This window comes from Pogoniulus pusillus, chromosome 31 (genome assembly GCF_015220805.1).
Source record: "Pogoniulus pusillus isolate bPogPus1 chromosome 31, bPogPus1.pri, whole genome shotgun sequence".
Taxonomy (NCBI): domain Eukaryota; kingdom Metazoa; phylum Chordata; class Aves; order Piciformes; family Lybiidae; genus Pogoniulus; species Pogoniulus pusillus.
The window spans coordinates 13,124,460-13,147,894 of NC_087294.1; the positions used below are offsets into that span (position 1 = coordinate 13,124,460).

The following is a 23,435-nucleotide window of genomic DNA, read 5'->3' on the forward strand; positions in this document are numbered from 1 at the left end:
TCCAGTCCAAGCCCCTGCCAGAGAAAGATCACCTAGTGCAGATTGCACCAGAATGCATCCAGGTGGCTCTTGAATATGTCCAGAGAGGGAGACTCCACTACCTCCCTGGGTCAGGATGGTCGTTTGTCCTCTGAAGTGCATTGTTTGTGCCAGGCAACAATAATGTTAATTTCTCGTGAATGATGTTAAGTTTCTCACCTGCTTTTAGTGAACACCACTGGCACTGTCAGATCTTGGTCCTGCTGCTTCTTGCCTATGCATCCAAGTGGCCTGTGCTTCCCTCCCTCTGGGGTTTTGTTTTTTCAGCTTCTGTCATCACTACCTCAGCCTGCTGGAAAGAATTCCTCGGCTGAACTGGTTAGCTGACACTGATTGTTTTTCCTGGTAATACCTTCAGCCAGTGCTATTTCTGAAAATCTGGGATTTGGAACAGTAGGTCAATTTGTAAAACAACAAGAAGGAGCAAAGAGGGACAGATGGCTCTGGATGTGAGAGCATGTTTCTGTTCATCTCCCATTTGGCTTTTGCTGATGCTTTTGTCATCGCATGAGCCTTCGAGGATGTCATTTTGGCATTAGCTGAACGTTAGTTGCTCCTTTGCTGCAAAGATTGCCCTATGGCGCTTGTCACGTCCTCCACTCTGCACTCCCCTGGGGCTCTGGAGCAGGCTTCCTCTGCAGAAGGTAGTGTGTTTGCACCCGAGGACACAGAAGAGGTTTGGGAGATGAGCAGATTTTATCTTTGGGAATCTGGCTGTGTTTTTCCTGAGCCTTTCTCCCAGCACCTGCCCTCGATGAAACTCAGCCTGATTGTTCCTTCGCTCAGGATAAGGTTGCCAGAGTCACCTTTGTTCTTCCTGTGTAGATGGTGACAACTTCTCCATTCTCTGCTGTACTGATAGATTTTGCTCAATGGTTAGATTCTGATTGAATCAGACTCGCTCACTTCTCTCTCTCTGGATAGTGGTTCCATAGCAGGATCTGGACATAGCTGAGCTTTACAGAGCTAAAATGCAAAAGAGCAGGGGTGAGCTGCAACCTTTTTTTTCCTCTGCTTGCTCATGATTCATTCAGACTTTATTCCCATCCTCCTCTTGCATGCTAAAGGGCCCTCCAGCCTAGCAGAGGTCACTGGAACACACCTCTTTCATACAGGCTCCTTCATTAAATGAGGGTATGTGCACCTTATTATCCTTGCTCTGCTGCTGAGTTGTGCAGTACCACTGGGCACTGCAGAAGTCCAGTTCACCTGTTTGAGGCACAGCTGTACTTGAATGAATGCAATACTCTGGTTTTTTTCTCTGAAAAACTAAGATGTAAAGATCTCTTCAAGGATTAAGGAAATATTTCCTTAAAAGCAGACTCAAAATAATGAAGAAAAATTGCCAAAAAAAAATAAATCATCATGCCCTAGGAAGGATTTTTCTGAGCTTTTCTGTCTTGCAAGATGTGGTTTACAGAGTCCCCAGCTCTGGCCAGTCCTGGGGATTTTTCTCACCCTATGTTTTACAGATAATTACTTAATCTACCCAGAGCAGTTTTCCTAGAAAGCCTTCCTGTTCTCAAACCCATCAGCTCCTTTGTCCTCTTTTATGATTACCTGCCCCTTTTCTCTCCTGGACTCCTCACTGGAGCTTGCCCACTGCCTCGGCCACAGGAAAGGATTCAGCTATTGATGCTTGTTTAGCATTTCTCTTATAACCCTTAGTGTTTTGCTGGGTTTAGGCTTCATGCTTTCCCTCTCTCGTTTGACTGTTCTAAAAACACTCCAGCAGAACTTTTCACATGTCAGATTTAGCGTCTGGGACAGCAGAGGCTTCATGCAAGATTCATACCGTTCCTTCCATAGTGGTGCAGCAGTGCTTGATGGTGAAGCTGGTGACATTCAGAGCGATGTGTTTACGTTGAGATATCCAGCTGTATACATTGCTGATTTTAAGAGGAAGAGGAACCTTTCTTGGGATAATTAGTTTTTGCCATGTTTCTTGACACAGCCTCTTGCTGAAGCATGTTTTTCCTGACTCCAGGTCAGCTGCCGACAGCTGGCGTTAACCAGAGTTCATTGTGAGTCTCATGGTCCCTGGTGTGCTTATCAGGTTGGAATCATCAAGCCCAACCTATCACCCAACACCATCTAATCAACTAAGCCATGGCACTAAGTGCCTCATCCAGTCTCTTTTTAAACACTTCCAGGGACGGTGACTCCACCACCTCCCTGGGCAGCCCATTCCAATGCCAACCACTCTTGCTGTGAAGAACTTCTTCCTGACATCCAGCTTAAACCTCCTCTGGTGCGGCTTGAGAGTGTGTCCCCTCCTTCTGTTGCTGGTTGCCTGGAAGAAGAGACCAACCTTCACCTGCCTACAGCCTCCCTTCAGGTAGTAGTAGAGAGCAATAGGGTGCCCCCTGTGCCTTCTCTTCTCTTATGTGTACACAACATAGCCACCATGAAGCCAGGAGTAAGTACTGAAGGCAGTGCTGCTAAACCCTGTAGCAGTGCCTAGCAGTGGAGCATTTGAACGACTGACATGGGCGGAATTGTAGCACTTGCTTAGGCCTTAGCATCACAAAAATGGCCTTATCCTTTAACTGATTTTACCCAACTGGACAAATGTGCAAGAAATCAAGGTAGTCGCTTCTCCCTTACCTACAGCCCTGGCAATGGCAGAAGGTTTGCCTGTTTGCCCATGGCCCACTGGTAAATAGGAGCACTGCAGTACCTCCCTACATGCTCTTTGAGGTGTGGGTCACAGGAGCAGCACAGGCAGGTTTTGCTGCCTGTCTGCAGCAGCCAGCTGACAGCACAGCGCTGCAGAGCGGTGGTAAATACATGCAGCCTCCTCGCAAAGTTCAAGTGGGCAATCAGAGCAAGGCAAGTGGTTGCTTTTACACTTTGGTTGCAGAGTGTTTGTGGAGGGATTTCAAGCAGACCTCTCGGTAGCAGGCTGCTGCTGCTGCTGCTGCAGGCAATCGGTGAATGAGCTGTGCAGTCATCTTCTGCGCCTGGTGCCTGCGTCCCGGAGCTGCTCAGTAACTAGGTGAGCATGGCCATTATCAGCCAGGCTCCCTCTCCTTCGCCTGGGCTGGCTGCTGGCATTTGCTGTCGCATGGAGTGAAGAGGAGAAGCAGTGAGACAAAGCATTCTTCTCCCTTTCCTTAAACAGGATTGATGACCACAGCTTAACAGCATTCCAGGAAAAAGGCATTTGATTGAAGGGGGCCAGAGTCTCCCCTGAGGCACTGAACAAGGGCATTCCTTCCTCCTGACAATAACTTGTCTTTGCCCTTCTCAGAGCAGACGTTGCTGCTGCAAAGCCTGCATTAGTTAACGTGCACACGTGTATATAAAGGTACCTTTTTAATTCCATCCAGGTTGTCTCCTCACCTCCCACATAGTCCCTAGGGCTGCATAGGGTGCCTGCACCACCAGCAGCTCCATCCCAAGGAATGACCTCCAACAGCATCCACTTAGTGCCCTTTGGTGCAGCCTCAGCCATGGAGAGGTCTGCTCTGCTGTACAGGAGCACCAGTGAGCATTCTTCACACTGCAAGCTGAAATGCCCTCTGGGCTGCTGTGATGGATATTGCAGAAGCCTTGCTGAGCTTCTACGTGCCAGGGCTTGCCAGTTTGAATAACGGCTGTTGTGTTGCAGAGGGGAATACTGCCCTGGTTGCAGTGGGTTAGTAGAGTACTGGCAAGTCTTATTTGCAAGGGGTCCCAGGCTTCAGTCTCAACTCATCTGTCACCAGGAGAAGCAATCTGCTCTGACAACTTCTGCAAATGCTGATTTCACTTTTGGTTTTTGTTGCCTAGCCGTGTCCTTTGTTTCTGAAACACTGTTTGTGTACCACAGATTTGCTTGTTTGGGTTTTCCTTTGTTGTGTTTTGGTTTGGTTTGGTTTCGGTTTGGGTTTTCTTTTTGTTTTATTTGTTGGCTTGTGGGTTTTTTTCAAATCAGTTAGTTGTAATTCCTTTCTAAACGACCTGATCTTTATCCCATTGCTTCACCAGCATCCTTTTGTTAATTCACGAGATGGGATGTGATATCCTTCCCTAGTTAAAGTAGCTGTTGGCAGCTTCTGGAAGAGTAATTAGTGAGTAGGAATTAGGCATACTAGCCTAAGCAGGCACTTTCCAGCTGTCTTCGAGCTCAACAACTATTAGGGGCTTTTCAGGCTCTAATACAAGATTAATTACTTGCTACTAGGGGGAAAAAAAAAGAGGCATTTACAAAAATGTGTAGTGTGCAGTGAGGGCTACAGGGTTTGGGTTTTCTTCTTCATTTGGAGTGGGCTTCTTTCATAGACTCATAGAATCATAGAATCAACCAGGTTGGAAGAGACCTCCAAGATCATCCAGGCCAACCTATCCCCCAGCCCTAGCCAGTCAACCAGACCATGACACTAAGTGCCTCATGCAGTCTTTTCTTGAACACCTCCAGGGATGGTGCCTCCACCACCTCCCTGGGCAGCCCATTCCAATGCCAATCACTCTCTCTACCAACAACTTCCTCCTAACATCCAGCCTAGACTTTTCCCGTCACAACTTGAAGCTGTGTCCTCTTGTTCTGTTGCTGGTTGCCTGGCAGAGGAGACCAAGTCCCACCTGGCTACAATGTCCCTTCATGTAGTTGTAGACAGCAATGAGGTCCCCCCTGAGCCTCCTCTTCTCCAGGCTAAACACCCCCAGCTCCCTCAGCCTCTCCTCATAGGCTTTGTGTTCCAGGCCCCTCACCAGCTTTGTTGCCCTTCTCTGAACACGTTCCAGCACCTCAACATCTCTCTTTAATTGAGGGGCCCAGGACTGGACACAGCACTCAAGGTGTGGCCTGAGCAGTGCTGAGTACAGGGGCTGAATAACCTCCCTTGTCCTGCTGGCCACACTGTTCCTGATGCAGGCCAGGATGCCATTGGCTCTCTTGGCCACCTGGGCACACTGCTGCCTCATCTTCAGCCTGCTATCTATCAGTGACCCCAGGTCCCTCTCCTCTTGGCTGCTTTCCAGCCACTCAGTCCCCAGTTTCTTTGTGAGAAAGAAGAGGATTTCCACAGCACTTGGTGGTCGTTTTGCTGAGGAGGCAAGCCTTTTCGTTGCGAGGTGTCAAGCTCAGAACAGTAAGAACTCCCAACAGTAAGCTGCCTACGAGAGCGCTTGGGGCTCTGTGTCCCGCAGTCCGCACGCCGCGGGGCGCAGCGCTGCCTGGCCCGGGGACGGCACCGTGCGAGCGCCTTTGCGCTGGCTGCCCGAGCCGGGATCCCCAGCTCTGTCTGCCTGCGGGACACCAGCCCTTCCTTACTGAGCTCTGTGGTAAAGGGTTGGACTTGATGATCTATGAGGTCTCTTCTAACCCTGATGATACTGTGATACTGTGAGTATCTGCCGTGCTCTCAGCAGAAAGCCATTTGCTCGGCCGTGCCTTTCTTCTGCATGAAGAAATGCATGTAAATCAAACCTAGCCGCACAGCTGGGCTGAAAGCCTCCCTCTCATCCACAGGCAGCTATTGTCAGCCAGCTTTTAGTTCTTTCCTGTTCTGCTGCTCCTCCGGGACCAGCCTGAGCGTGGCTGGATTTTGGTTTGGTCCCCGCTGTAAGGTCTGTAAGGAGAGGGCAGGCAGAGAAGGGTATGGCAGGGGCATTTGACAGAGTTATTTTAAGCTCGGGCTCTTCTAGCCACCTTTGTAGCCTCTTCTGCTCTCTGCCTTTTGCTTGACATCTCTTGTGCCTAATTCTCTAATCACTTGGATTATCAGCTCTTGGCACCGCGTCCTCACCCACTCCAGCCTCTCACTGGGGATTACCTCTCCCCTCTCGTGTTTTATCCATGCTGACACTTCTCCCTGTTTGCTTCTCTGAGTGCCTGCAACTTTCCCTCCCCTCTCCTCCCATTGAAGAAACATCGTCCCACCTTCCAGAGGGGGAATGAACAACCTCCAGGAGCTTGTTTTTGTTGGTGTTGCAGTGTTGCTCTATTCCCACTTCTCTTTCAAGGTCTTTGGCAGCTGTTCCCCTCTCTGTTCTGGGCAGTACAACCTTTGCTGCCTGCCCCCTCTTTTGTGCCCTCTCCCAGCAGCCTTACATACTCACTGTACTGTGCAATGGCTTTATCTGGGGCTTCTTTGGTTTCTTTTTGGCCACTGAAAGCCCTGGAAAATCACCACCCATTCCCACAATTCATTCCCCTGTTCTCGTCTCAGCCCTTCCACCCACTGTGGAAGCAGCAGAGCCAGGACGGGGCTCCCACCCCCTTGCTACAGACCCTTTTCCCTTGAAACATCTCCAGCCAGCCTTCCTCCACCTCTCCTTCTGTGTAACCCCTGATCAATAAGCCCCCAGCCTCTTCGGCCTCCTCTCTCTCTCTGAGGTAAGCCCTTCTTTTATCTTGAACCCCTCCACTCATCCACAGCAACACCATTCTTAGCATCCATCTGGATGTTGCTCCTGGCTCTTCCCCATTCCCTCAAATTTTCTCCATTGCCTCTGGGGCAGTCCCATTTCAGAGCTTTTTTCCCACACATCTGTTTCCTCCTTTATTACTACTCAGGGCATTTGCACAAACATCCTTTTGAGGGGTTTGATTTCTCTCTTGCTTCTGCTCCTCTTTGAAAAAGACCTGTGTGTATGTACTCGGGGTGAGAAGTGCACAGAATAATAGCTATAAATAATACTGAGCCGTCCAACTGGTACAAAGTCAGAAGGGAGGTTTCCCTCCTTGGTGGAAGTCTGAGTAACTCTATTGATAAGTACTCTGATAAGATCCTGTCATTTAATTAATGTTTGGTAAGTTCATGTCAGGCAACATGAGCTACTGCAGAGACATGCAATGACAATAAGATAATTAATCTAAGAGATTAATTAAAGCTTCTGCGTATGAATACACATGGGTGTGTATGTCACAGAAGCACAGAATGTCACAGGGTTGGAAAGGACCTCAAAAGCTCATCCAGTCCAACCCCTCTGCCAGAGCAGATCACACAGGAACACAGCCAGGCAGCTCTTGAGTATCTCCAGAGAGGGAGACTCCACAACTCCCCTGGGCAGCCTCTTCCACTGTTCTGTCATCCTCACAGGGAAAACCTTTTCCTTCTGTTTCCCTGGAACTTCCTATGCCTCAGCTTTCACCCATTGCCCCTTGTCCTAGCATTGGGCATCACCCAGCAGAGCCTGGCTCCAGCCTCTTGGCTCTCACCCTTTACAGCCCAGGATGCCATTGGCTCTCTTGGCCACAAGAGCACATTGCTGGCCCATGCAGAACTTGCTGCCCACCAGCACTCCAAGATCTTTCTCCGTGGAGCTGCTTCCCAGCCTGTGCTGGTGCCTCCCCAGATGCAGGACCCTGCACTTGTCCTTAGTGAACTTTATGTGGTTTGCCTACACCCAGCTCTGCAGCCTGTCCAGATCTCGTTGGATGACAGCACAGCCTGAGGGGGTGTCAGCTGCACACCCTCCAGTTTTGTTATCATCAGTGAACTTGCTGATGAGGCCAAGAAACACAGCACATTGATTTAGTTAGAAGATTTGTGGAATGGTCTGGTTTGGTTGGTTGGTTTATTTTACTGGTATTATTTTTATCACTGCCTGCAATATAGGTTAGGTATAGTTAGGGTAGGCAGAAGTTGAGGGGGAAGAAGTAAGGAAGTAGTATGCTGGGGTTTCTATTGTGGACTGTTCTCTTTTACATGTACACAGAGAGACAAACTCCCTGGCAAGCTCTAATGTTTGCCCTCTTGCCTGGTCTCCTCTTTAGCACAGAAATTGCTGTAGGGATTGTAAGGGCTGGGAAGTATTGATGGTTTCCTTGCACCCTATTTGTAGTACATATTTTATTTAATAATTAGTAATGCTTTTAGATTAGTTTCATTTGAAAAAACAATCAATGAGCTTTATAGATTCCCCACTTTATACATAGACATGCCAGTCTCCAGTGGAGCAAAAGAGTTTTCTTTTATCCCAGGTCATTTGTGCTGCATAATTACTAATCTGTAATTTTCTTCATGTTTCCATGGCTTGAGAGTGCTTGTTGCAGAGGATCCCAAATCTTATTAAAGGGCATGGATTAAAGGCACTGAACACCTTGCTGGAACATGCTAATTCATGTTGCATGTAGACCTCCCAGTGCATGTTCACCACTCTACATGTACACCAGAAGTGCAACTGCCTGCCTTGTATCTTGTACTTTCCCTCTGAAAGCCTTATTTTGAGCAACAGTAGGGTCTGGCAGACTTCAGGTGCGCAGGGTCACTGTTTTCTTGCTGTGATGTTCACTCAACCTGTAGTTGGAAAACCATTGCTGAAGTGTTTTAGCCAAGGGAGGAAGTAAAGGGGAAAATAAAAGCTTGGAATGGTGTGTTGGTTTTCCAATGTTTAACTCACTGTGGAGCTCTTCTAAAGCGCTGGTGCCCCCATGCTGTGGAGCAAAGACGTGAGAGCGCAGTTGGAGAGTGGATTTGGTGCCACAGGTGCAGCTGCTGTTGTTGATGTTCCCATGGAAATCCATCTGACCAGGCAGAAACTTCAGACAAGAGAGCCCAGGGCAGCTAATGGCTTCTGTACAAATATCTGAGGGGTGGGTGTCAAGTGGAGGGGGCCAGGCTCTTTTCAGTGGTGTGCAGCAATAGGACAAGAAGCAATAGATACAAATTGGAACAGAGGACATTGCAGCTGAGATGGAGCCAGAGCACAGGAACAATTTGAAACAAAAAAGCTTTGGGCTGGAGAGCCACAAGGATGAGTGGGGGACTTGAGCATCTCCCCTGTGTAGAGACACAGAAACCTGGGGCTGTGTAGCCTGGAGAAGGGAAGGCTGAGAGGAGATCTGATCAGTGTCTATGTGTCTATAAATACCTGAGGAGTGGGTGTCGAGTGGAAGAGACCAATCTCTTTTTGGTGGTCAGCAGCAATAGGCCAAGGAGCAATGGCTACAAACTGGAACAGAGAAGATTTCAGCTCAACTTGAGGAGGAACTTCTTTACAGTGAGGGTGGCAGAGCCCTGGAACAGGCTGCCCAGAGAAGTTATGGAGTCTCCTTCTCTGGAGACTTTCCAAATCCACATGGATGCATTCCTGTGCAGGCTACCCTGGGTGATCCTGCCTTGGCAGGGAGGTTGGACTCAGTAATCTCTGGAGGTCCCTTCCAACCTCTGAAGTTCTGTGATTCTGCTTAATGCTGCCTGGCAAATCTAGTCTGGCAAACTTGAAGCACTGTGCTCTCTGCACTTCATCTGTATTCAGTGCAGTGTTGTGGACTCAGTTGTGATTTTGCAGACCAGCAATGGGCATTCAGCAGTACCTGGGAAGCAGAAATCTCATAGCTTTCCTCCCAAGCCACATAGGCTCAAGGATGCCTTTAGTTTGTTTAAGGTAAGGAAATATGCACAGAAGCTGTTAAAAGAGTAGAAGGTGTCAAGTCAAACGAGAACTCTTATTGCCTGCTCAGCCTTCATTTGGATCCTGTGTGCATGCAAATTTGACAGTCTTTAATTGCATGTCTCCAAGATCCACAGAGAATACAGCTTCTCAACTGACATCAGAAAAAGCACATGAACTTTTTCCTTCTCAGGAGAAAAGCATTTGCTTGTACATCAGATCTTATTATCTCTTAAAGTGGTCCAGAACATACATACTGGGTACAGTTCATCAAGCATTTAAGCTTCCATAGAATCACAGAAGAGAGGTGTTCAGGACCAGGTTGGATGAGGCCTTAAGCAACCTGTTTTAGTGGGAGATGTCCCTGCCTATGGCAAAGGGTTAGAAGTAGAAGATCTTTGAGTCCCCTTCCAACCTAAACCATTCTATGATCAAAGAAGTAGGGAAATAGAAAAGACAGAAATCTTCCCTAAATGTGTGGGGGGGGTTGTATTGTGAATGGTGGAAGAGGATGTGTCTATCCCACATGATGATGTTGAAAGAAGATAAAGTTTGCTGCATACAGCAAAGGAGGATCTGAGGCAGGCAGCAGTGGTAGAAATTAAACATTTTCACATCGTAGCCCTTCTGGGCTCCTCACTTCAAGAGAGATGTTGAGATACTGGAAGGTGTCCAGAGAAGGGCAACAAAGCTGGGGAGGGGCCTGGAGCACAGCCCTGTGAGGAGAGGCTGAGGGAGCTGGGGGTGTGCAGCCTGCAGCAGAGGAGGCTCAGAGGGGACCTCATTGCTGTCTACAACTACCTGAAAGGAGGCTGTAGCCAGGTGGGGTTGGCCTCTTCTGCCAGGCAAGCAGCAACAGAACAAGGGGACACAATCTCAAGTTGTGCCAGGGGAGGTCTAGGCTGGATGTTAGGAGGAAGTTGTTGGCAGAGAGAGTGATTGGCATTGGAATGGGCTGCCCAGGGAGGTGGTGGAGTCACCATCCCTGGAGGTGTTGAAGAAAAGCCTGGCTGAGGCACTTAGTGCCATGGTCTGGTTGATTGTCTAGGGCTGGGTGCTAGGTTGGCCTGGATGATCTTGGAGGTCTCTTCCAACCTGGTTGATTCTATGTTTTTAGTAACTTCTGCACCCAAGAATCTTAAAGGAGGTTGCCAAAAAGCTCTGCTAAGTGGCTGTTAATTTATAACAAATCTTGGGAAACAGGGGAAATTCCAGAGAACTGGAGAGCTGCCAACTGCATTTCCCATGTTTCAAAAAGATAAAAGGGATGTCCCGAGGAGCTGAAGGCTGGTTTAGCTTGACACCAGTCCAGGGTGAAATAGCAGAACAGCTATTTCAGGACCTGTCAAGAGAGAACTTGGAGGCTAAAGGCAGGGATAATTCCGGTAAGAGTTGAAGGGAGAGCTTGTCATGCAAACCGCTGCTCTGCTCTGTTCTGCTCTGCCGGGATCATGAGTCTGCATGATAAAGGCAACTTGTTGATGCTGCCTTAAGGAGCCCAGATTAGATGCTCCCTTCTGCCTTTTGGGCCTGTGAACTGTAAAAGGAGTGCCCTGAGATTAAAACTCCCATGACAGAGTGCCCTAATTCAAACAGAAATAATGAAGCCACTCTGCTTCCCGGGGATAAAGTGCAACTTAGTTTTGGGTTTTGTCTTAGTCTCATATTTGATGGCTTTTGCACTTCAGTGGGAGCCAACAAACTAAGCAAACTTCAAAAAGCTGCAGGGGAAGCCCAACAAATGCTACAATTATCCTCAAAGAAAGATAAAATCCAAGTTTTTACTACAGCAGCTTTTGCAGCTTTAGTCCCTCGTTCTTTACCACAGCAAAGAAGCTTTGATAAGCTCCTCTAGATCTTAGAGGAGAGGGAAATCTCGTCCTTGCCTTCTGGTGTCTTTGCGAGCCTTGAAGGAACTATAGGTGTAGATGCTACGTTGGCTGTACTAATCATCAGAACCGAGATGCTGATGCATCAAAGCTTTTCTTTCTCTCTGAGCTCTTTGGGTTGCAATTACACTTAGTCAAAATGCCCATTTCTGTCTCACACCATCTCTTTACCTCGGCTGCAGCTCGGTAGGTGTTGGCAGCAGAAGCAATTGCTTTCCGTGCGCCTTTCTCCATGCAGTGATTTATTGTCTGCAACAGGAAAGGCAGTTTAGTTCCAGGATAAAGGCCAGTCCATGGATAAAGGGGCTTTAAATAAGAATCTAGGTATGTGCCAGACTCTGAGGATGGTAGGAAGGCTTACAACTCTCTCTTAAACATGCTGACAGCCAAATGGCAGTTCTGAGATCCTTGCAGGATCAAAACTACCATGAAAATTATTTTTTGAATGTGCTGGTAGGCTTCCCAAGGTTCAGACCTGCAAAGCTGTGGATCTTACTGCAGTAGTCACTAGACTTTATTTATTTATCCATTAGTTTCTTTTTTGGATTAGTGAAAAGCCTAAGATTTAAGCCATAAGACCATAAACCTCTGTGGACCCTATTGACACCTATAGATCCTATGGACCACTATGGACTGTATGGACCACATAGACCCCTGTGGAGCCTACAGACCCCTATGGACCATATAGAACCTTCTGGAGCCCTATGGACCCTATAGACCCTAAGGATCCTATCAATCCCTTTAGACATATAGACCCCTGTGGACCCTGTAGACCTCTATGCACATTATAGACCATAAGGAGATGTGTTTCTTTCAGTATCTGTGTTGATAAAGGAGAACATTATTGCTGGTGCCCATTTGGCTCCCCCCAGGAGCCAGTCTCTAAGGAGCAAGTGGCACCACATTCTTTATCAAGAGCAGAAGGTGCAAAGCTCTGAGGCACAGGGAGTTTCATGTAAACACGAGGAGGATTTTTTAACCTGTGAGGTGACAGAGCACTGAGCAGGCTGCCCAGGGGGGTTGTGGAGTGTCCCGCTCCAGAGGTATTCAAAACTTGCCTGGATGATCTGCTCTAGGTGATCCTGCTCTGGCAAGAGGGTTGGACTGGATGAGCTTTGGAGGTCCCTTCCAGCCCCTGACATTCTGTGATTTTGTGAAATTCTGTCCCAAATTTAACCCAGTGACCTACTGCCTGCGTTCCTGCTCTTCACACGTTAATCACAGGCGACGTGTTCCGAAGGACGTGCCAGCTTGTGTCCCAAGGAAACATGAAGGATATTCTGAACACCTGCTGACTTGCCTCAAAGATGAAAAGCTTGCATTTCAGGGGAAAAGCAACAACAACAAAACCCCCAACCAAACAAAAAGAGCAGGTTTTTTTTTTTCCCTTAACAGCTATGTGGCATGACAGGAGAAGATGGACTTTTGTCCTTTTCACAACCTTTACCACTTGAGTAGTGTAATAGCAGCGGGTTTGGTCTTACCCTCCCATTCAAACAGAACTTCTCCTACCAGTTCTGCAGGCAGACTGGAAAAGCAGTAATTAGTACAGCTTGAGAATGAAGACAGAATTAGCCAGGATATGCAGTTCTGAGAGAGAATGTTTCTGGTTTCCTCTGGAAAAAAAAAAAACAAACCCAAGGCTTATTTGATAGCAGCCCAAAAAAAATCAAGTAAAAGAGCTTCAGGGCTGAACTCTATTGTAATTTTTGAAGGTTGGGCTTCCTTGAGAGTAAAGCAGAAGGGAGGTTAACAGCTTTTACTCAGACAACTTGTTGGCATAATCTTTTGTGTTAAAAGGCTGCTAAAAGGAGCAGAACAGTGTCGTTGTTTGTGTATTGTAGCTTCTGAACACTGGTGGTATTGGGGTCAATGGCAGCCCGCCTTTGGTTCTGTTTATAGGGAAGCCATATCACTGTCTCTCTCCTCAACCAAAGCCCCAGGTACTCATTTAAAGCAAAGAAAGAAGGACCTGAAGCTGGTGGGCCCTTGCCAGAATTCCCAGCCTTCATTTGCATGGAGACCTTAAACCTTTCCAGAGAGCTGACCGAGCTGGAGGGCGAGATGAAAACAAGCCACTGGTTTGGTTTTTGCTATCTGATTCTTTAATCTGACAATTGAGTTTACCCAAGAATAATTCAGAAGGCTCTGTCTTTTCCCCAAGGTCTCGAAGCCATTGACCACTTCAGAAGAGCATAATATGTAGTTTGTTTTGCTTGGTGGTTTCCTGGCACTGTTTCAGTGTCGGGCATTCCCCACTCTGCTTTGAATAAGCTATTTTGAGTAGCAGACTTGGTTCCAGTCCCCTTCACCATAGCCAGCTACTGTAAAGAGCAGTGTGAAAGCCACAAGAAGATAAATTATTGGAGAAGAGTTTCTGTGTTTCTCACTTTCCATGTTCATGTCTGTCAGCTGAGTGGATTCTGAGAAATAAGGTGGTTCTTTCTGTCTTCCTACCTGCTCTGCCTTCCTCACCCCCTCTACTGTGCCTGTAGCTTGAAGGCATCATAACATACATTTTGAAGGGCATTAAAAATGCACATTTGTGGCTGTTTGAGGTAGATTTCTAGCTCAGACATTAAAAAAATACGAAGGGAGAAACTTAGACACTGATTGTAAAGGGGAAAAGTCCTGGGGTCTCTGAGTGAAGAGGTGAACATGCCAGGGATAGGTCATGAAATGGCAGCAATGAATAAGTTAATATCATTTCACTGAAGCATCAAAAACTGTGTATCTGGAAGCACAGCTTCTGTCTGCCCCTTGCTGCTGTCTCCCCATCCCCTGCCACTGTTGTGGCTGCTGCTTCGCTTTACTCCATCCTCTCCTCTAAGGTTGCTGTGTTCTGTAATAGTTTATTTTGCCTATACTGTTATGTTCTGTTTAGCTGTAAAACTACAGTTCCAGTTTCTGACTTTCCCAATCCTGAGCTGTAGTGAATTTTCTGTCTCTGGGGCAGGTTTACAGTAAATCTTATGGGAGCAACTGAGGGAGCCTGGGCTGCTTAATTTGAAAAAGAGGAGGCTGAGGGGAGACCTCATTGCTGTCTACAGCTACTTGAAGGGACATTGTGGAGAGGCTGCTGCTGGTCTCTTCTCACAGAGAACTGGAATGGCCTCAAGCTGAGGCTGGGGAGGTTTAGATTGGACATTAGGAAAGTTTTTCACGAAGAAGAGTTGTCAGGCACTGGAATGAGCTGCCCAGGGAGGTGTTGGAGTCACCCACCCTGGATGTATTTAAGGGTCATTTGGATGTGGTGCTTGGGGATGTGGTTTAGTTTAGGGTGACCCTTGTAGAGTAGGGTTTTAAGTTGGACTTGGTGATCTCGAGGGGCTTTTCCAATTCGGATGTTTGTGTGATTCTGTGAATAAGTTTTTGGGGGAGAGATCCACTCTAACCCTTAACAACTTAAGCTAAGCCTGACTTTCCTGAGGGTAGGATGATTAGTGCTGTAATTATCTAATTTTCCCTGTGTCATAAAAAGATGCACATGTATACTTTGCCCAGCAGGCTGTGTGGGATGCATGTGTCAACCTGCGTGCCCTGTGTAAACATCATTTGCATGTTAGCTCAAGTCCCTAGGGACTGCAAGCTGTGATTACCTTGTTCAGCTGGGTTACTCTCCCAGCCCTCTGAAGTCAAGAAATAGGTTTTATCTGTATGTGCAACATAAATCATTTGGACTCTTCAAAGCAGGCTCCGTTGGGAATCCCTGCCTCCCTCTGAACAACCTGAAGCTCAATTTCTTTAGAGTAGACACCTGGGGTTTAACTCAACATTCATCATGGAGTCCTATGGGCATCCTGGCACTAATTAAAAACAAAACTAAACAAACCCACAACAGACACAAAGAAGCAAAACCAGAAAACCCCAAACAAACAAACAAAACAGAAAACCCCAACCAAACCAAACCAACAAAAATCCAAATGAAGCTGTGGCTCATTTCTGTTCGTGTGTTCAGTCTGCCGGTAGCAAAGGCATTGTAAGTAACCTATATGCTACAGATAAAAGTTACATTCAGCAGTTCTCTTCACAGGTCTGCAGGATCAGAGTCTCTGGGTTGTTTTTCTCCCTAGAGTTGTGCAGTAGGGTCTAGTACAGCAAAGCCAGGGAGTGACTTTGGCTGTGAGACTTAATTCCTAAGTCAAAGCCTCTGTGCTGTGACAACATAGGAGCTGTGCAGACGGAGCCATTTCATGGTCTGGAGGTCTCACCCTTGCTCCCCCTGGTTTAAGCTAAGGAATGAAAGTACAGGAAGCTTGCCATGCAAAAAGGAAGGCTTGTGGCCCAGCTCTGCTGCCAAGCCAGGCACTGTCACTTCTTGGTGCCCACGAGGTCTTGCTGGGGACCAGTTTGCAGCTGTTGAACTGCATGCAGCTGTTTAGCAATTCACAGGACACTCCCTAGGCTGGGAACACATGATGTACTGGAGCCATGCAGCCTCCCCAGCAGTGTGAATTCTTCTCTTTAGGAGATGTTAACAAATGCCTACAGGACCCTGTTGCATGCCTCTTTAAAGGGCCTGTGGTTAAATCCTCTCTCAAGCTTCTCTTTGTCAGGTTCTGTTGGATAAAGCACTTCTGAACCAAAGGGTGGTGATCAATAGAGTTAAATTCAGCTGGTGGCTGGGCAAAAGTGGTGTTCCTCAGGGCTCAGTGTTGGGACCACTTCTGCTTAACATCTTTATTGATGACCTTGATGAAGACACAGTGTGTGTCAGCAATAGATTCCCAGATGACAAGAAGTTAGGTGGCAGTGTTGACCTTCATGAGGATAGGGAGGCTCTGCAGAAGGACTTGGATAGATTGGATCCATGGCCAATGTTAATGGGATGAGCTTCAACAAGTCCAAATGCCAGGTCCTGCACTTGGGCCACAACAACCCCAAGCAATGCTACAGACTTGGGGCAGTGTGGCTGGAAAGCAGCATGGCAGAAAGGGACTTGGAGGTTGTAGTGGGTAAGCAGCAGAGTAGGAGCCAGCAGTGTGCCCAGGTGGCCAAGAAGGCCACTGGCATCCTGGCTGGGATTAGAAATGCTGTGTCCAGCAGGAGCAGGGAGAGGATTGTCCTCATGTGCTCACCTCTGGTGAGGCCACACCTTGAGTACTGTGTTCTCAATACAAGAGAGATGTGGAGGTGCTGGAGACAGTGCAGAGGAGGGCAAGGAAGCTGGGGAAGGGCCTGGGGAATAAATCTGATGAGGAGAGACTGAGGGAGCTGGGGCTGGTTAGTGTGAGACAGAGGAGGCTGAGGGCAGAGCTCATGCCTGTCTGCAGCTACCTGAGAGGAGGTTGTGGAGAGATTGATGCTGATCTCTTCTCACAGATAATTAGTGATAGAAGAGGGAATGGCCTCAAGCTGCCACTGGATTGAGACTAGATATCAGGAAAAACTCTTTCCCAGCAAGAGTGGTCAGGCATTAGAATGGGCTGCCCAGAGAGGTGGTGGAGTCACTAACCCTGGCTGTGTCTAAAGGATGTGGTGCTTGGTGCTATGGTTTAGGGTGCACCTTGTAGAGTAGGTTTATTGGTTGCACTCAGTGATCCTGAAGGTCTTTTCCAACCTGAACGTTTCTGTGATCCTGTGAAGTGAAGGTGTTGCTCAGAACTGGTAGGGTCAGCGGCAGCAGCCGTTGCTATCAGAAGCAATGCGTGTCTGCAGCTCCTGGCCAGGAATGCCCTACTGTGTCTTTTCCATCTGTCCACGTGTCTTCTGCTTTGCAGCAGGAGTTACTTGAACAACGGGGAAAGCTCATTTCTGAGGCCATCCTTGTTAACAGCCCTGGCACCCACAGCATGTTTGGCAGGAGTCAAGCCTCTGTAGCCTGGCAGCCCGCTAGTCTCTTTTCAGTTATCTGGGGTTCTCAGAGAAGAAGACATTAATATTGCTGAGGATGACATAGCAAATTACTGCTGCTCCCTAACCTTTTTAAATTGCTAACACTGTTGTAATCTGTAATTACAGAAATCAGTGTGAGAATTGTGGCAGAGTATAATTATCTTCCCTGATACTTTATTGCTGTATGAATTATTAATCAGAATCAGTCTTGTGTAGTATTTGCGGCAACTCGGAAGAATAATGTATAATTAAATTTCCTTATTTCTATTTTTGTGCTGCTGTTTTATGATGTTGTAATTGATAATTAATTGGTTAAAAATTCACACAGTTCTTGGGAATTTCGTGTGCCTGTGACTGCATGTATTAATTGAATAATGGGCTCACTGAAGAGACCTTTGTATGTAGTCTTCTGTCATTACAGCGAGCACTCCAAAATGGTGAATTAATCATTAGGCCCTTCAATAGTTTCTTTTCTGGAGGAAAGCAGTGACAGTATAATCACATCCTTTGTTGGTATAGCTATAATTGAGAGATCCTAATAACCAATTACAAGGATGGCCATTTCAGGAGCTCTCAAGTGTCACTTGTTGATCCATTTCTCTAAAACCAAAGTGTCGATTACAGAGAAGGAGGCTTCATAAGGAAAAATGTATTAGGAGATGGGGAAGGAAAGCCTGGCAAATAGTTTGCCTCCCACTTGCCACTTAAAACCAGTGCATGTTTATCCCTCAAAACTGTCAAGTCTGATGAGCTTTTGCTGCCATTTGTCAGAAGTACAGGTTCTTCTTTTTCAGTGTTTCTTGTCATTCTCCACTTTTTTTTTCTTAGTACTTTTTGCTAAATTGGTATGGGGGAAAAAAAGAGTTGGTAGAGAAGCTCAGAACAAAGGAGTGTTTTCATAGAACCATAGAATCAACCAGGTTGGAAGAGACCTCCAAGCTCATCCAGTCCAACCTAGCACCCAGCCCTAGCCAATCAACCAGACCATGGCACTAAGTGCCTCATCCAGGCTTTGCTTGAACACCTCCAGGGATGGCAACTCCACCACCTCCCTGGGCAGCCCATTCCAATGCCAATCACTCTCTCTCTGCCAGGAACTTCCTCCTAACATCCAGCCTGTCATTTTGTTCATACTCTCTGCATCCTATTGAACAGAAATACTATCAGATGCTTACATGTAAACCTGTAGTGCTACCTCTGACCAAAGAACCTTAGGTACATTCAAGCCAACTGCCTGAAGTTATCATAGAATCATAGAATGATCTGGGTTGGAAGTCACCACCAAAGGTCATCTAGTCCAATCCCACCCCACAGTCAACAGGGACATCCTCAACTAGACCAGGTTGCCCAGAGCCCCATTGAGCTTCACCTTGAGCCTCCCTGAGCAACCTATTCCCAGTTTCCACTTATTCCTAAGTGTCTTCTTTAAGTGTTAGTGAAACTGATTGAAAGAATGAACTGGAACTGAAAAACAGTCCCAGTGCAGTATTGATCCAATCTTAACACAAGCAGGAGAAAGCCAGGAGCCCCCCTGTATAGCAGGATATAGTGTGAGCCTGTCCTGTGCTTCCAAGCCATACCTGTTGCTCCTTTTACAGCAGGTCAGGTGCTGTGAATCCTAAATGAGAACTCACAGAGCATTACCTGTAGCATGGCAGGCATCATGAGGAGGGACCAAAACCCCTCTTCAGGCCTTTCCTGTGAAGGTGTTAGAAGTCCTCTGTGTGATCATCTTCCATGGTCCTTTCCAGCCCCTGACATCCTGTGATTCTGTGATTCTGTTGAATACACTTTCCAGCCTGACACAGCTTCTCACCTTATGACAGCTGAGCTTCTCTAGCAGCCTTTAGCAAAGGTTTTGTCAAAGGATTTCTGAAAGTCAACACTAATTACACTTAGCAGTGTTCCTGGCTGGCTAATTTGACACGCCTCAGGAATTCTAGCAGAGCCCATCAGAGACATGACTTCCCCTTGTAGAAGCCGTGCTGCTTTGTCACGATGATAATTTGCCTGGTTAAGTGCTCTGTAGCTCTGCCACGATGGAGATTTACCTTTTCACATCATTAGCTCAGTCCTGATGCAGGGCTTGGTGGTGCCTCTTGATAAGGTTTCTCTCTCCCTTCATGTCTCCCTTCAAGAGCAGGCACTGCACCGCCTGCCTTCCAGTTTGGCGAGGTGGGAGCTGGTTTTCCTGTGCGATAGGTGATGTATTTTTAGCAGCAGCAAAGGCAGTGCATTTATGAGTTCCTGGAGAGTTCTGGGTGCGTGCCAGCCAGTAGAGACAATATGCTGCAAGCTGGAGTGATTCAGATGTTTCTTGTATACCTCTTTTTTTTTCCTTTTGGTCTCCTGAGGCATTCAAATGCCTCTTCCGTGCTGCCCATGCAGAAGGGCTCCATGAATCTCCTGCTCCTTGCTCTGGCAGGACCACGTAATCGACTTTCCAGTTCCCTTCACTGGCCCTGACAAGAAACTTTTTTTGGCGAGGTTTCAGTGGTGCTTTCCTTGCCCACAACAGTTCGTGCCAGTTTCTGGAAACTTTTGTTTCAAAGAGGCTTTGTTGTGTGGGTTTTTTTTCTCTTTCTGGCAGCATCCTGACCTATATGCAAACAAATGCACAGCATGTTCTTTTGAGCCAGAGAAAGGCTTGCTAAGACTTTCTTCAGTTTGAAGAAATAGCAAGTGTGTGGCAATGATTTCCATGAAGAAGGTTGTGCAAACTCAGCATAATACCAAATCCAGTTAAAAAACTATGTGGTTTGAATTAACACTGGGTAAAAGACTTCCAGACCAGCTTGCCTCAGATTTTGTACCCAATCCCTGTTTTTTTCTCATGCAAGGAGAGGGGAAAAAAAGTAAACTGATCTGCTAATTTTCCTGCTACCACATGCAAAAAGCCCTACAGCTACCTTTTCTCTTGGCACTCTAAACCCTTTCCCCATGAGAGTGAACAGTATACTTGGAAGTGCAGGGTTCCATCATCTCTTGCTCCTGTCCTGCAGGATCAAGGCCTCTTGGAAAGGAAATGCCTCATCCCTGGAGGTTATTCAGTCACTGGCCGATCGTGGAAAAGGGAAGACCATAAATCACTTGTGATGAAACATTAAAAGCTGATAAATAAGTGGTTCTGAGCTGGAGCCCAGCCCTGGCTTCCCTGTGCGCAATGCAGGGCTCAGGGGTGCTTCCTGGAGCAGCCAGGGGCATGACCAGGGGAAGTCTGTGTCGGGGATGAGATTGCGGCTGCCAGCCACAGCATCCCCACAGGCTCTCAGCAGCTGTGGGAAGGGGCATGGTGTGGATCCTCTGTCGGGAAGCTCCTGGAGTCACGGCAGTAGCCTTGGGAAGGCATGGCAATAGAGGCAGCTGGGCTGGAGGTCACAGGGTCACAGGATGTTAGGGGCTGGAAGCATCTAGAGCAGCAGTTGCCTTGCTTGGAAACTGCTTCCAGGACTGTGTTCTAAGTAAGTATTTCTGCAAAAGTAGCATCAGGATCAGATAGTTTCTTCAGTTTTGAGGCACTTCTTAGGTGTTTTGATTGTTCCTTATGATTTCATAGCTTTACTCCCAGCATCTAGCAGACAGTAAGAGTGTATGTGGGAACATGAGCACTCCCACGTCTGAAGCACAGAGCTGAAGACCTTTCAAAGCTCTTTGCTGACTTGCTCTAAAACTCCCCAGCACAGAATCACAGAATGACAGAATGTTAAGGGCTGGAAGAGATCTCGAAAGATCATCCAGTCCAACACCCCCTGCCAGAGCAGGAAATCAATGTGCTCTGAAGTTTCACTGAACCTTGGTTCTTGTCCTGTCTATCTCTTCCTAGAATCACATGCAGAATGTTAGGTGCTGGAAGGGACTTTGAAAGTTCATCCAGTCCAACCCCTCTTCCAGAGCAGCATCACCTAGAGCAGATCACACAGAACACATCCAGGCAGCTCTTGAATATCTCCAGAGAGAGAGACTCCACAACTGCCCTAGGCAGCCTGCTCCAAGGGTTCTGTCACAGTGAAAACATTTTCCTCCTGTTTCCATGCAACTTCCTCTGCCTCAACTCCCACCCATTGCCCCTTGTCCTGCCATTGGGCATCACCCAACAGAGCCTGGCTCCAGCCTCTTGGCACTCACCCTGCACATCTTTATAACCATTCATGAGGTCCTTCCTGGGAGTGTAGCTGGGGATTCACTTGAGTGGATGAGGCAGTTTACAGCCCCAGCACCTCAATATTGCACTGCTCAGGTTTCCTAGCATAGAATGCAGACTTACTTGATAGTGGGGAAATACACCATGGTGTTTTCAGCAGTTCACAGGGCATGCAACAGGGTTTGGTTAAAAAAAAACCAACATAAAAATTGATGAGAAATGTAGTTAAAAAGTGGGAAATTACTAATTAGTAACGAAGTAATTCAGGATTTGATTCACACAAATTGCACTATTACTGTAAGAAAAGGATTGCAATCTCAGGCAAGCAGTGGGTTTTGTGGGGCTTTCTTTTAAAGGCACTGCAAATACAATTGATGTTCTATTCATTACCTGCCAGGTCTCAGGTTTCTTGTACAAATTTTCATCATCTGAGACATTACAGGCATAAGACATGTCTGGAAAAGAATAGGGGGGGGGAAGATATGAATGCTTTCCTTTTGCATTGTCATTTGCAACTCTGAGGTTTTCCCACTGGTTTGTTCCTGTAAACTCGTTGTGTTTCGTAGCATGCAAGAGTGACCACTTAGAACATCACTGTGGTGCTATCGTTAGCATCAGGGTTCAATTACAAAGAAGGCTGTGAGTGGGATGAGCTAAGTATCATTTTCCCTTTCACCTTAACAGAGTGCTAGCAAAATGATGGCTGTCAGGTTTTTTTTGTTAGTCTCAGTTTGTGAGAAAAAAAATTCTTCTGGTTCAGAAATCCAGCTGGTACCATAAAACCCCTGAAGTGTCTTGCTCCCCAAGCTGGATGGAGGTCATTAAAACCCTCATTAAAGAGTTACCAGAGAAGGAACTTTTCTTTTGTTTTCTACAGTGGTCAGATATCTATGGTGCAGGAGTGTGTTAAAATCACAGAATCACAGAAATATCCAGGTTGGAAAAGACCCTCAGGATCACCAAGTCCAGCCTATAACCCTATAGCCTATAACCCTGCTCTACAAGATTCACTTTAAGCCATATCCCTAAGCACCGCATCCAGACGGCCCTTAAACACATCCAGGGTGGGTGACTCAACCACCTCTCTGGGCAGTTGATTCCAGTCTTATTCCTAATGCCCAGTCTAAACCTCCCCAGCCTTGGCTTGAGGCCATTCCCCCTTGTTCTGTCTCCAGTTACCTGTGAGAATAGACCAGCAGTAGCCTCTCCACAGCATCTCTTCAGGTCATTGTAGACTGACATGAGGTCTTCCCTCAGCCTCCTCTTACTTAAACTAAAGTTGTCCTGCTGCACTGCTGTCACAGAATCATAGAATCAACCAGGTTGGAAGAGACCTCCAAGATCATCCAGTCCAACCTAGCACCCAGCCCTAGCCAATCAACCAGACCATGGCACTAAGTGCCTCATCCAGGCTTTTCTTCAACACCTCCAGGGATGGTGACTCCACCACCTCCCTGGGCAGCCCATTCCAATGCCAATCACTCTCTCTGACAACAACTTCCTCCTAACATCCAGCCTAGACCTGCCCTGACACAACTTGAGACTGTGTCCCCTTCTTCTGTTGCTGGGTGCCTGGCAGAAAGAGACCAACCCCACCTGGCTACAACCTCCCTTCATGTAGTTGTAGACAGCAGTGAGGTCTGCCCTGAGCCTCCTCTTCTGCAGGCTGCACACCCCCAGCTCCCTCAGCCTCTCCTCACAGGGCTGTGCTCCAGGCCCCTCACCAGCTTTGTCGCCCTTCTCTGGACATGTTCCAGCACCTCAACATCTCTCTTGAATTGAGGGGCCCTGAGGCAGTTGTCATTCATAATAAGGAAATACAATGCCTTAAAACACTTGGAAGTTTGTGTATTTACAGAACTTCCCTTCCAGCAGCAGGTGAAAACACCTTTAAGGTCATCGAGTCCAACGTAACCCAGCTACCTTGACCACTAACCTACACCCTTCTTGAACACCTCCAGGGAGGGCAACTCCACCACCTCCCTGGGCAGCCTGTTCCAATGCCTCACTACTCTCTCAGGAAAGAAATTTTTCCTAATGTCCAATCTGAACCTTCCCCTGGCACAACTTAAGCCCAATTCCTCTCATTCTATCACAAGTTCCTTGGGAGAAGAGACCAACACAAGGCTGGCAGTAGTTGTAGAGAGCTATGAGATCTTCCCTTAGCCATCTTCAGACTAAACAACCCCATCTCCCTCAGCTGCTCC

General features: G+C 47.3%; 1 protein-coding gene across 4 annotated transcripts in view; it reads left to right on the top strand.

The window, feature by feature from the left end:
• Nucleotides 1-23,435, top strand: part of BACH2 (BTB domain and CNC homolog 2) — a 224,216-nt gene that overhangs the window by 142,441 nt on the left and 58,340 nt on the right. The gene's annotated exons all lie outside the window — the stretch shown is intronic.